The following is a 12,210-nucleotide window of genomic DNA, read 5'->3' as shown; positions in this document are numbered from 1 at the left end:
CTGCTCCAGCCAGCTCTCCCTTGAGCCCTGCCCCAATTTTCCAAGTTGCATTCTACATCCCTCTTTCTACTGTCTCATATAAACTCTTTGGACCCCCCTATACTTATTGCAAGAGTAATATTTTTGAAAATTTAAATTGACCCATTTTTTTCACTTCTTATGAATCATATTACCCTGCAGCTCTTCTCCCTATTAAATCAGGGCCATTCATTGCTTTGGGGGAAGAGCAGGTACTATCTAGAACAAAGAACTCATTACTCAGCCTTGATTCCCAGTGTTCACTCTGTTGAGTCTCTAGAGAGACCACACTCAATGAAAGCCAGGGTTTATGGCAAGAGAAAAACTCCAGAAGCTCTCCTTTATATACCGAGAACAAAACTTGATGGCCTGTAAGTTGTTTTCCTCTAAGTTCCTTATTGGTAGGATGGAAAATATGATGTGAGGGATGTTTCCATCCAATAGGAAGTGGACAGTAAGGTGCTCTTGGGCTGGGAGGAAGACCCCTGAGGATTCAGAGAGAGGAATTTGGATGTGAAAAAGTTTCTTGGGCCCCTGAGAAGGGACATTGCACCCTAGCACTCCATCCTACTTCTCTTGGTAGAAACCCAAATAGTGAGTGAGAACCCCACAAATTGGGCTCTTGGCCTCATTTCCTTCCCATTGTCCAGCAAGGCACAGAATTCCTCTCCACAGTCCTGTGGAAGGGAAACTTCTAGACCAAGGGCTGATGAACTTTTTCTATGATGGGTCAAAGAGTAAATATTCAACTCTGCCATGGTAGTACAGAAGCAGTCATAGGCAATTCATAAAGGGATGGGTGTGGCTTTGTCTCAGTACTACTTTATTCGCAGAAGCAGATGTGGCCCAAGGGCCATAGTTTGCTGACCTTTCTTCTAGGAGATTGGGCCTGAGATTTCCCCTGGCTTGTGTGTGGAATAAGGACATATGGACGTTTCCATGTGGCTGTGGGGTATGCTGATTGTAGCTGAGAGTGAAGAGTCAGGGTGACTGTCATGAGGCCCCCTCAGTGATGGGCACAGGGACTCCTGTAGTTGAAGGTGCAGGACAGATCTTCCATAGCCTGAGTGTGTGGAGACAAAGCCTGGTTTGGAGGACCCTCAGCACCCCCGGAAACTGAGGTGGGACAGAGGCAGAGAGGGGAAATGGCTACCCTACCTGGGAGTGGTAACTGTGTGTTGCCTGTGTGGACATGGCAGCTGTCAGACACAGCTCTGTACAATGCCAAGGGTAGGGGCTGGCATTGAAAGTGGGGCAAAGTGAGTTACCCTCTGTGGAAAGTTCAGTGGGAGCCCCTGGTAGGACAGTGCATGGCCCAGGCTCCTCTCTCCCTGCACAGGTGGGCACGTCCTTCGCTCACACATGCCTTTGCATTTGGCACCCTTCCCCCGGCCGCGGCCATCCTCACGTCTTCACCTTGACAGGTCCCAGTTGCCCCAAATTCAGAGTGTCCCAAATGGAGCTTCCCATCTTCCCCTCCAAATGCGTTTCCTCTCTTCTTCTCGAGGAATGGCACCACCACCCACCCAGCGCCTCAGACCCGACGCTCGAGTGTCATTCATTTTTCTCCCTTTAAATGTTTAATTTTGAAATAACTTCACACCTATAGGACAGTTGCAAAAGTAATACAGAACTTACACAGAGAACTTCACCAGAACCTCCTTCTCCCAGATCTGAGGGTCATTCCTAACCTGGTATCTTGTCGGTCACAGAGTCCTGGTGATTTTTCCTCTAAAATACCATGGTATCCCTGACCCAGACTGTGCTCTGCTTCTCCTGTCCCCCAGGCGGCCCTGCACACTGGCCGAAGTTTTTTTTTGCTATTTGAAATGGTTTTATGTAGAAGGACAATTGTTTCTTAAATATATAACCTTATAAATCACTATAGGCTGTGTAAAACCACCATGGATAATTTTTAATTGATCTTTTAAAGTCTGTAGGCAAAGAAGCTTTACACATTTTACACATTGGTAAAACTCAAACCAGTCTTTTTCAGTGTTGTAGTTGAATAGTGTGCTTTTTTTTGGGTGCATAGTCCGGGAATCGAACCCGGGTCTTCCATATGAAAGGTGGGTATTCTAACCACTAAACTACCCTTGCATCCAATAGTGTGCTTTTAAGATGCTTTAATAACAAATCTATAAAAACAAAAATAACTTAAATATATATCCTTACGAGGCTCAGATTTGTAGGCAATTTTTAAATAGCCATTTTTTTTAAATTCTAACGATGTTGTAACTTTTGCCCGTGGTGGCATGCAAACAGTAGTAGGCGGTCAAAAAATGCTGACTTACAGAAGTGTTTATTTATAGTTGATAGCAATTCACATTCATTTATTCCCTTTATAATAAATACATCACATAAAGATAAGTATGAGAGAAGATAGTGTTCTTAGAATATGTAATACTTATTCTAAGTTTGAAATGTTTAAAAAAAAAAGTTTGAAATGTTTACATGGTGTAATTTTCCTTATAGCCACACCTTGTATGCCTTTGAAACACAAACATTCTTAAAAAAAATTACAGTATGCTCCTTTTGTCTTTTAATTTAGATGGCGAGTATATAAATTCATATACTATAACCAAAAAGGTGACTATTTTTAGAAATTAAAAGAAAATTAAACTTAAGTTCCTTTTTTTAATTTTGCAAAGATTTTATAATAATAATGATTCCTGACCTAAAAATATTGGACTTTTCCCTCATTTTAAAATTAATTATAACTACTCAGTGGATTTCATTTGACCAAAATGGCAAAATACCTGTTTAAAAGCTATGCTATCCTATAGGCCAATAAGGCATATATTAGAGAAAATGCATCCTATTATCACTGCATCAAAATCTTCTGTCACTGAGATCAAATTTGTGGCCTTATGAAGTAAGTATGGTGAGTACAGCACCTCCCTCTCAGTGAGCCTATTTGTCGAACAGTCTCCTTGCTAAGATGTTAGCATGGGGAATTTAAACACTGCAATGAAAAAAAAAATACAAAATTTTATAGGTATACAAACTGAGGCACATTAAAGTAACTTTCCTAATATCAGACCTACAAAAGGCATTTCAGGAATAGGCTTCACCACCAATCAACCCTTTTCTGATATTCAGTAATTCTGGTGTCCTGAAATTATACCACAGTCATTAAAACAGCTCTTACCAGCTCATTAAGAAACTCAGAGAATAGTTTGTGTTCCATTAAACAAAATAAATTTTTATGAGCATATGCTTTAAAGGACTTGATTTATGCCTATTCAAAGAACAAGAGAATTATTGTTATATGATAGGGTCTGTGAGATCTACTTTGTAAGTATACACAATAAAGATCAAATTTAATGTTTCAGGTTCCAAATATTACAGTATGTCAATACTCTGAGTTACCAATGCAATGTTAACACATGCATAAAGGGAGATGGACTAGATCACAAGGAAATAACTACTTGATCAAACAGGGCATCTACGTGATTTTGTTCTAAGGCTTGAGGTTCATTTCAGGGTCAAGACTGAGCCATCTGGACTCTATGGCCTTGAAAGTGGCACCCATATACCTGGGAACCCCCATCATTATGAAATTTAGGATTGCAAATTAAGTAAGGTGAGAGTTCTTCTGCTACAGGAATTATGGAATCAAAAAGTTGTCTACAGTTCACATGTAAGAAATCAATGTCTCGATATGGAATTAAAAAGCCTAGTTGGCTAATTACTTGGTTATTAGACCTCAAACTTTGTCACCACATCATGTAATAAGTCTCTAATATAATTCTTATCTGATGAAAATGATAATAAATGTTCTTTTCCTCTTCTCCGCATGTCTCTAAACTTAGAAGAATTTTTAAAGTTTTTGTTCTGGAAATGAGAAAGTCCAATGTTCCTAGGGAGAGGAGAACCTACAGCTAAAGAAAATAATATTTTAAGTGCCTGTTTCTCATAAACCATGTATTTAAAGGCTCCTTGCCTTTATCAGGCACTTGGAACTTCATCTATTGAAAATTTCTTCTGTTAAAGTAATCTCACAGGATGACTCCATCTTCCAATGGAGATGAGCCCTTACTAAGGAAATTAAGCTGGTATTAAGTAAAACGAATCCTATTACTACACTAGTTTAACATTCATTGTTATTCAGGTGTTTCTTATGAATGACAACTAATTGTCATTTTCTGAACAAGCAGCAAATAAGTAGTTTTGTTTTTTTAGGTGCATGCTCTGGGAAAAATAAGTAGTTTCATGAGCCTGTAAAGCAGTTATTACAGATCTGAAAGTGTATTTATTCCATTTTAATAAAGTGTTACTCATGATATAAGAGGAAAAAGAAAAGCTAATGGAAACCTTGGAAATAGTGGGGTATATAACTTCCTATCAATTATTGCTTATTAGCTGAATATACCTGGTGGCTGTCTCTGAATTCACAAATGTGAAACATGTTCAGAACAAGGCTTGCTATGTCTGTACTATGTGACAACTGTTGACTGATGCCACTAATATAACATCACTACTGCAAGGATATGCCTTGTTTGGTGGCTTGATTCGAGGGAGTTTAGTTGTCCTGGAGAATACCTTTTTGAAACTTCAGAAATATGGAGTAGGAAAGCAAGGAGAGCAGTCCACATGCATCACAATTACATGGGGTGCACATTTGTGTACGATGAAGTACTGATTCCTCCATTGAGCCAAAACCAGTGAAGAGGAGGGATCACTCTATATCCCAAAACTGAACAAAGGATGATGGAAAGGAGCCTCTGTCACTGCTGTGTGAAGTAACTGGGCTGCTTCTAAGCAAAGGACATTGCCAGGATCATAGGAAGCACAGTGATCAAGTACGCTTGCTGCCAATAATTATTTTGGTAAAATGCATAGTGTACCCCCAAGACATAGCAGCCCAGTATTCCTATAGAGAATCCAGCATAATCTAATGCCGTCCATCTTCAACATGTTTTTTTCTGACCAATGGCAGGAGAAAAGATGATAGCCTGTGGAGCAAAGCATACAGACCTGGCAGCAGAAAAGGCAAACAGAACAAATTACAAAATCTTCTGTCGAAGCACTTGCTGAAGGTAATACGGATGCCATGTCATGTATTTCCAAAAAATGACTCCAGATGAGATGGTAAACATCTGATAAAATAAACTTTTGATACATGGCCTGGGTGTCAAAAGATGCACCTACCTGGATGTAGGTGCGTCTGAGATGGACCATGTTTTCCGGCTCCAAGTTGATAACAGGTGGGGCATCCATGAGCATGCGAAGTACTCTGCAGACCAGGCTAACAACCACAACAGCATACTCTTTTTTTTTTGGCCAGACACAATTTAAAAACCTGGAAGGCGAGTAGGCCTGGTAGCCGTCAGTGATGCATGGATTGTCCTTGAGGGACACCGGGATCTGCTCATAGGTATAGAGGTGGGTGTCCCTGTGCACCAGTGTGAGCCAGTACCAGCAGCTGCCCAGCTTGAAGTAACGCGTGCTCTTCAGCAGTTTCTGATGTATGTTCCTAGCTGCTGCCCTGTCATAGCGAGTGCCCTCTTCAGGGAGTGGTGGACCAGGTAACTTGCACCATCCCAGCTTCTCCAAACACTAGGACAGCTGAGTATATGTGGAACATGTCAGGTCAGCATGGTAGGCTGCAAGATAGTCCCCCAAAGACGTCTGCTTCTTAATCCCTGGAGCCTATTAATATAGTACCTTATATGGCAGGAGGGGCTCTGCAGATGTGATATTGTTAAGGACCTACAAATGGGGAGGTGATTTGGGGCTATCCAGGTGGGCTGCATCTCACCACGGGGTCTTTATAAGAGTGAGTGCTATGAGATGTGAGAGGCAGGCATGATGCAAGGAAGGGGCTCTGAGCCCAGGAATGTGGGCAGCTCCAGAATTTGGAAAAGGCAAGAACAGGTTTTCCATTCAGAGCCTCTAGGAAGGAACAAGATCTGCCGACACCTTGGCTTTAGGCTAGGGAGACTACTTTCAGGTCTGTGACCTCTAGGACTGTAAGATAATAAACATGTGTTGTTTTAAGCCACAACTGGTGGTTTTAAGCCACAACTAGGGAATTCAGGGGAAACATGGGGAGAAACTGACCAGAGAAGGAGGGTTGCTTGTGTGCCGGTGGTCCCAGGATGATACACCAAAGGTAGAGCTGGGCTTTCTCTGGATGGGACATAGGCACGTCTGAGATGGACCATGTTCTCTGGCTGCAAGTTGATAACAGGTGGGAGCATCCACGAGCACATGAAGTACACTGCAGACCAGGCTAACAACCACAACAGCATGCTTTTTTTTTTGGCCAGACACAATGTAAAAACTTTCCTATATTAACTCATTTAAATCTCCCAGCAATCCCATGAGGCATCAGTCATCACATTACCCCCAATTCACAGATTGGGAATTGTCCAAGATGCCTCACCTGGGAGAAAGTGTTTGAGGAGAGGTTGGGGAGGGAAGTGTGTCCTGGAGGAGATGAGATTGCAAGGGGCTAGGTTTGAATTGTCATGAAGAAGGAGTGGAGTGAGCCTGGCTCCAGATGTCTTGTGTTCCTGGACCTGGGTTATCTCCTGCTGGTGGGGTCATAGTTGGCGTAGATGAAGTGTGTTTGGAAATCCATGCCGCTTCCCCTCTTCTCCCTGGTGAACCTGGATGGGGTGGGGTGGGGGAACAGACTTTAGCATGGGAAATGGCAAAGCCATTCTCTGTGGGGTGGCTTTAGGGGCTTTTCCATGGTAATCACAGGAATGACAGCTTGTGGCTTGAAGTGCCCTCCCTTCTCCAACTTTTTCTGGTTCAAAGGAGCCCCCAGTCCCCCAGACCCATTTCTGGGGATGGGTGAGTTTACAAGGGGTCAATCATCATCTGGTACAGGTGCATGCTTTGGAAAAGTTTGTAGAATGACTTAATAATTATTTTGGCCAGTTATTTAATTGTTTGGCTAATTGAGCCTCGATTTTCATCATTTCTGAAAAGAGGGATCTGAACCTGAGAGTTGTTTCCAAACTGGACTGCACTATGGAACTAATAAAAATACAGCCACTTGTCACTTTATCCATCAAAGTTATCCTGGTATATAATGTTCTAAAATAAGCTTGAGAGATCAGCACAGACTCTAAAAATACTGGCCTTGGTTATGACTTCTGAGAGCTCTCAGCAGCGGAGGAAATAGTATTTGGTGAGTTCAGATTGAGCTTGATGGAGGAGAGGTAATAGGACAGAGCTACGCCAGGTAATTTTACATTGCAGACCCTTCCACAAGTTGTTACTTGATCTTTTTTGGCCTTGAATGAATTCTTCCTGGTGCCATAAGGCAAATGTTGAGTGGATGTGCCTAGGAAACAGTCCTACTAGTTTCTCTCTGTGTCTGCAGATGAAGACCATGGGTCAGATCATGTGGAGGACTTCTTTTTCTTCCGGCAGGCATTTCTTCAGTGCGCTCTTCGAATTGTAGATGCTGGCAGGTGGGCGCCCCTGGGGAGGGTGGGCAGAGGGGCTGGTGGTAGGAATTCTTTTGTCTCATCCCCTGCTCAGCATCCTTGATCACTCAGCAGGCCCCTGGGCATGAGGGATGGAGAGCAGCTTGCATCTGAGCTCTGGGTTCTCAGAGTGAATAGAGGAAAATCCTACTCCTGTTCCCCGAGACTCAAAGTTTGGGTAACTACGATGGTATTGATTTAGACTGTTAGCCTGAAAGAGCTATGGAAAGCCCAATAGGAATTCACTGGGAAGGAGGGAAGACCCAGTTTCAAACAAGGCACTCACATGGAGGTGTGTGTGTGTAGGGGGGTAGGGGGCAGTGCAAAGCCGGTCGAGGTCACAAGCTAGTGTAGATTTCTGGCACAATACAAGCAATGTCTTAGAAAGACTAATCTTTGGTACTTATGTTTAGCTAGCTGTTTATGCACTGGCTGCGCTTGGGTTATTTGCAAGGACAAACTTGTCAATGCAAAGGAAGGTGTTATTTAATTATTTGGCTGATTGCGCCTCATTTTCATCAGTTGTGGTAAGAGGGGATTAAACATACTTTGTGTGGTATGCACTCCCAGGCCTTCAGGGTCAGAGCGTCCAGCCTTGGGCTGTGGAATGGAGGGTCTGGGGTCTGGCATGGCTGCTCCCGGTCCCTGTCCTATGATGGCATGGCCTCTGAGTCACACTGGGAGTGGGTGGCAGGAGTCTGAGCTGGGATAGAACATCCGCAGGTCGGGAGGGAAACTGTGAAGTCCAGGTCCGGGGTTAAGCTGCAGACCGAGCAGGGAGTATTATGGAGGACAAAGCCTTGGAAGGAGGAAGAAGGGAACATGATGGTGATTCGAGAAGGTTAGGAGAGCCCAAAGTGTGCAGGTGGGCGCCCCCAGAAGGTCATGCAAGAACAGCTCAGAGTTGGTTATTATTACTCTTGGCAAAACTGGCTGTTGACATTTTTCAGTGATGAAAATGCTGACTGAATCAATGAATTAGGAAAATTTTTTATTCTCTTAGTTCTTTGGGACATCGTCGAGTAACTTCAACTTTTACTATGGGGAGAAGCGAACATACACAGGCATGTCTGGTGGGCTCTGATGGTCAGTATGGGCAGAGGTGGTGAACACCGATTTGCCCCATTTGTAACCAGGGATGTGTTTGACTTCGTTAGGGGTGGGGACAGTTAGTACTGAGTTTTGGAAAGAGGAAACAGGTGGAGAGGAAATATGCTGACCTCAGGATGGAGAGAGGACAGGCTTGGTGACAGCTTTTCTTCTCCAGTTCTGAGTTGACAGGGCACGTGACAGCCTGGCTGGGGACCATTTGAGTTACAGGTAACAGGTAACAGCGTTATCCTAAAGAGGGTGAAGTTCTGCCTTTACAGAGAGCTTATGGTGTTTGCGGTAAAGGAACTTCCAAGTTTTCCACATAATTATAATTATATAATTACAATAGTAGGCTGAAATATCTTAACACAGTTTAGAACTTTGTTGTTAGAGAGCTTTTTCCTCTTTACATTTTTTGTATTTAAGGAGCATACCATGGAGTTAGTTTTTCCCCAACAAGGGAAACAAAAATTGCCTGGTAGCCTCAAGTCCGTCTTTGGGGAGAAGCTGCCATACATTGCCTGCATGGCCCAGAGAACCCCTGAGGGCATTTAAAAGACCAAGATAAAAATTGTACAGTGTCTTGTTAGAAAATTGAGGTGTTACACAGAGAGGTACAAAATGAAAAGCCAGGTCTTCCTCCACTCCCCAGAGGTATGGACCCCCAGGAAAGCAGGGTTTCTTTCAGACAATGGCTCTACTCCAACCACCCTCACCCCCAGACCTGCTCTCTCTATGGGGTCAAAAGGGGACATGCCCTGCTCCTAATCCTTCTTGTTTTTTCTGAACCACATGTCTTGGAGCTCTTCCTTTATTGGTACATGTAGCTCATCTAACAGTTTGTGAGTCTCCATGGTGTTCTATTGAATGATTATAACATAATTTATCTGATAAGCTCCTGTTGATCCCACACTCTGGTGTTTTTCATTTTTTGTGATAACATGCTTGTGAACTCTATGCTGCTTTTTGTAGGAATCTTCATAGGGTATTTTCCTAGCCAAGAGATTTCTAGGTCAAGAGGTGTGTGCATTTTAGATGGAGAACTATTACCAATATGCCCCCAGAACAGGCTGCACAGTTTACAGATCCAGCATTGGGAACACAGATTGCCCCAGACCCTTCACTGATCTTGGCTCAGTAGTCACCTCCTGTTTCAGTTTGCTAAAGCTGCCAGAATGCAATATACCAGAAATGGATTGGCTTTTACAAAGGGGATTTATTAGGTTATTCAAATTTACAGTTCTAAGGCATGAAGATGTCTGGATTAAGGCACTGATAAGATGATACCTGGACTCTGAAGCAAGGCTGCCTGCATCTAGGACACTTCTGTCAGCTGGGAAGGCACGTGGCTGGCATCTACTGGTCCTTGCTCCCAGTTCATTGCTTTCAGCTTCTAATTCCAGGATCCTCTCTTAGCTTCTCCAGGACAAACTCTGGATTTCATCTCTTAGCTTAGCATCTCCTGGAGTGTTTTCTGTCTCCAACCTTCTGCACTTGAAGGACTCCAATAAGTGGATTAAGACCCATTTTGAATGGGCGGGGTTACATTTCCATGGAAACAACCTAATCAAAAGGTCCCACCCACAGTAGGTCTGCCCCCACAAGACTGGATTAGAAGAACATGGCTTTTCTGGGGGTACATAACAGTTTCAAACCAGCATTTCTCCTCATGGAGGCCCACCCTGACTGCCCTATTTTAAGTAGCTTCTTTTCACTTCTTTTTCCTCATTTTATTTTCCTTCAGAACACTTACCACTGCTGGGAATTAGATTTGGTTGTTGTGTTTCTCACTAACATTTAAGCCGCCTAAAGATGAGAATGTTATATACCACTATGTCCCTACAACCTAGCCTTCAATGGACCTGGCATGCAGTAGACACTCAATATGTGTTTGCGAAATGAATGAATGGATGGGGTTTGATTCATTATGCTTTAAAATGTGGTAGGGCTGATTGCCTCCTGGTTCTCGGTTCTTTTTTTAGAACAGAATTTACCTAGAATTTAGTGGACTGTTGCGCGTAACAAATTATGCCCATGTTAGCAGCTTAAAACAGCCATTTTAGTTTGCTCCTGGTTTTGTGGGTCAAGAATTTGGAAGGGGTCTGCTAGGTGACTCTTGCTTGGGGTTTTTTCCTGTGGTTGCGTCAGTTGTTGGCAGGAGCTGTGTTCATCTAAAGGCTCGGCTGGGCTGAATGTCGCCGATGCCTCACTTGGGTGGCTCCAAGTTGCCACCTGCTGGCAGATGGGAACCCAACTGGGGCAGTCACCTAGAGCATCTCCTTGGGTCCCCTCCAGCACAGTGACCTCAGGACAGGGGGACTTCTTTTATGATGGCTGCTTCCCCAGAGCAGGTGTCCCAAGGGCAGGAGGCAGAAGCTGATGGCTTTTTCCAGCTTTGTCTCAGAAGACACCCGGTGTCACTTCCTCTCTTATCTGTTGTTTGAGGCAGTCACACCCACATTGAGTATGGGTGGAATGTACCAAAGGCAGGGAACCTGGACCCACCTCCAGATAGGAGTGGTAGGATCACACTGCAGAGAAGCCTGAGGGGTGGGAGATACGGTGGCCATGTTCAGGAAACACCACTTGCCTGCCATGCCTGGTCATTCTCATGTGTTTATTTTTTCAGATTTCCTCAAGCTCCAGTTATAAGTTACTGTTTTGGTTTGCTAAAACTGTCAGAATGCAGCATCCCAGAGATGGATAGGCTTTTATAAGGGGATTTATTTAGTTACAAATTGATAGTTCTTCAGAGGAAAGGCAGCTGGTTTTCCATCACATGGGAAGGCACACAGTGGACATCTGCTGGGCTTCCCTCCCGGCTTCTGGGTTCAAAAGGCTTTCCTGGGGGTGATTCCTTTCAGCGTCTCTAAACATCTGGATCTGAGCTCCGAGTGCTGAGATAAGGTATGCTGAGCTGCTTGTGCTGTGCTATGTTGAGCGCTCTTCTGACCTCTCTCTTTTAAGCCTCCAGTGAATTAAATTAAACATCACTCATTATGGAAGGCACTTCCCTTAGCCAATTGCAGATGGAATCAGCCAGAGATGAATTTCACATGCTGATGATTTAAGTCCACATCAGGGCATCACATCTGGCCAAGTTGACACCTGAAGCTAACTCTTTGTCACCGAGTCCTCTTGGTATTTTAATTGGATTGCAAGTAATTTATAAATTAATTTAGGGAGAATTAGTAACTCTACAGTATTTAACCTTCCTATGCAAGGACATGTTATGACTTTTTACTTAATTTCTTCTTTATGCCCCATTGGAGAGTTTTCTTAGTATTCACCTAAGCAGACAGGGTCTGCCCAAGTCTGCTTAGGTGAATATTTTACCATGCATTCTTTTCACATGTAATTTTTTAAAATGTGTCTCCCTATAATGCATATAAATGCATATATATATTTATGTATCTATACATACACATAGATGGTTGATATGTGATATGTATATCATAGGGAATTTTGTTCACAACTCTTTTTTTGGGGTGGGGGTGGGGGAGTGGGGAGGTGGGGTGCATGGGCCAGCAACTGAACCTGGGTCTCCCACATGGCAGGCAGTCATTCTACCACTGAACCACCTGTGCACCTTTCAGTGCTGATTTTGAGTGGCAGCTTTTCAGTCTGTTTTCTAACTGGTTTTTAGGAAAAG

General features: G+C 43.4%; 1 protein-coding gene and 1 pseudogene across 1 annotated transcript in view; one reads left to right on the top strand and one right to left on the bottom strand.

Moving 5' to 3' along the window:
* The window catches only part of ENTREP2 (endosomal transmembrane epsin interactor 2), a 512,187-nt gene that overhangs the window by 25,637 nt on the left and 474,340 nt on the right, over window positions 1-12,210 (top strand). The window lies entirely within an intron of this gene.
* Window positions 4,413-4,992, bottom strand: LOC143651633 (progestin and adipoQ receptor family member 3 pseudogene; annotated as a pseudogene).

Source organism: Tamandua tetradactyla, chromosome 12, assembly GCF_023851605.1.
Source record: "Tamandua tetradactyla isolate mTamTet1 chromosome 12, mTamTet1.pri, whole genome shotgun sequence".
Taxonomy (NCBI): Eukaryota; Metazoa; Chordata; class Mammalia; order Pilosa; family Myrmecophagidae; genus Tamandua; species Tamandua tetradactyla.
The sequence above is the reverse complement of the archived record's forward strand: the minus strand, read 5'-3'. Positions and strand labels throughout refer to the sequence as shown.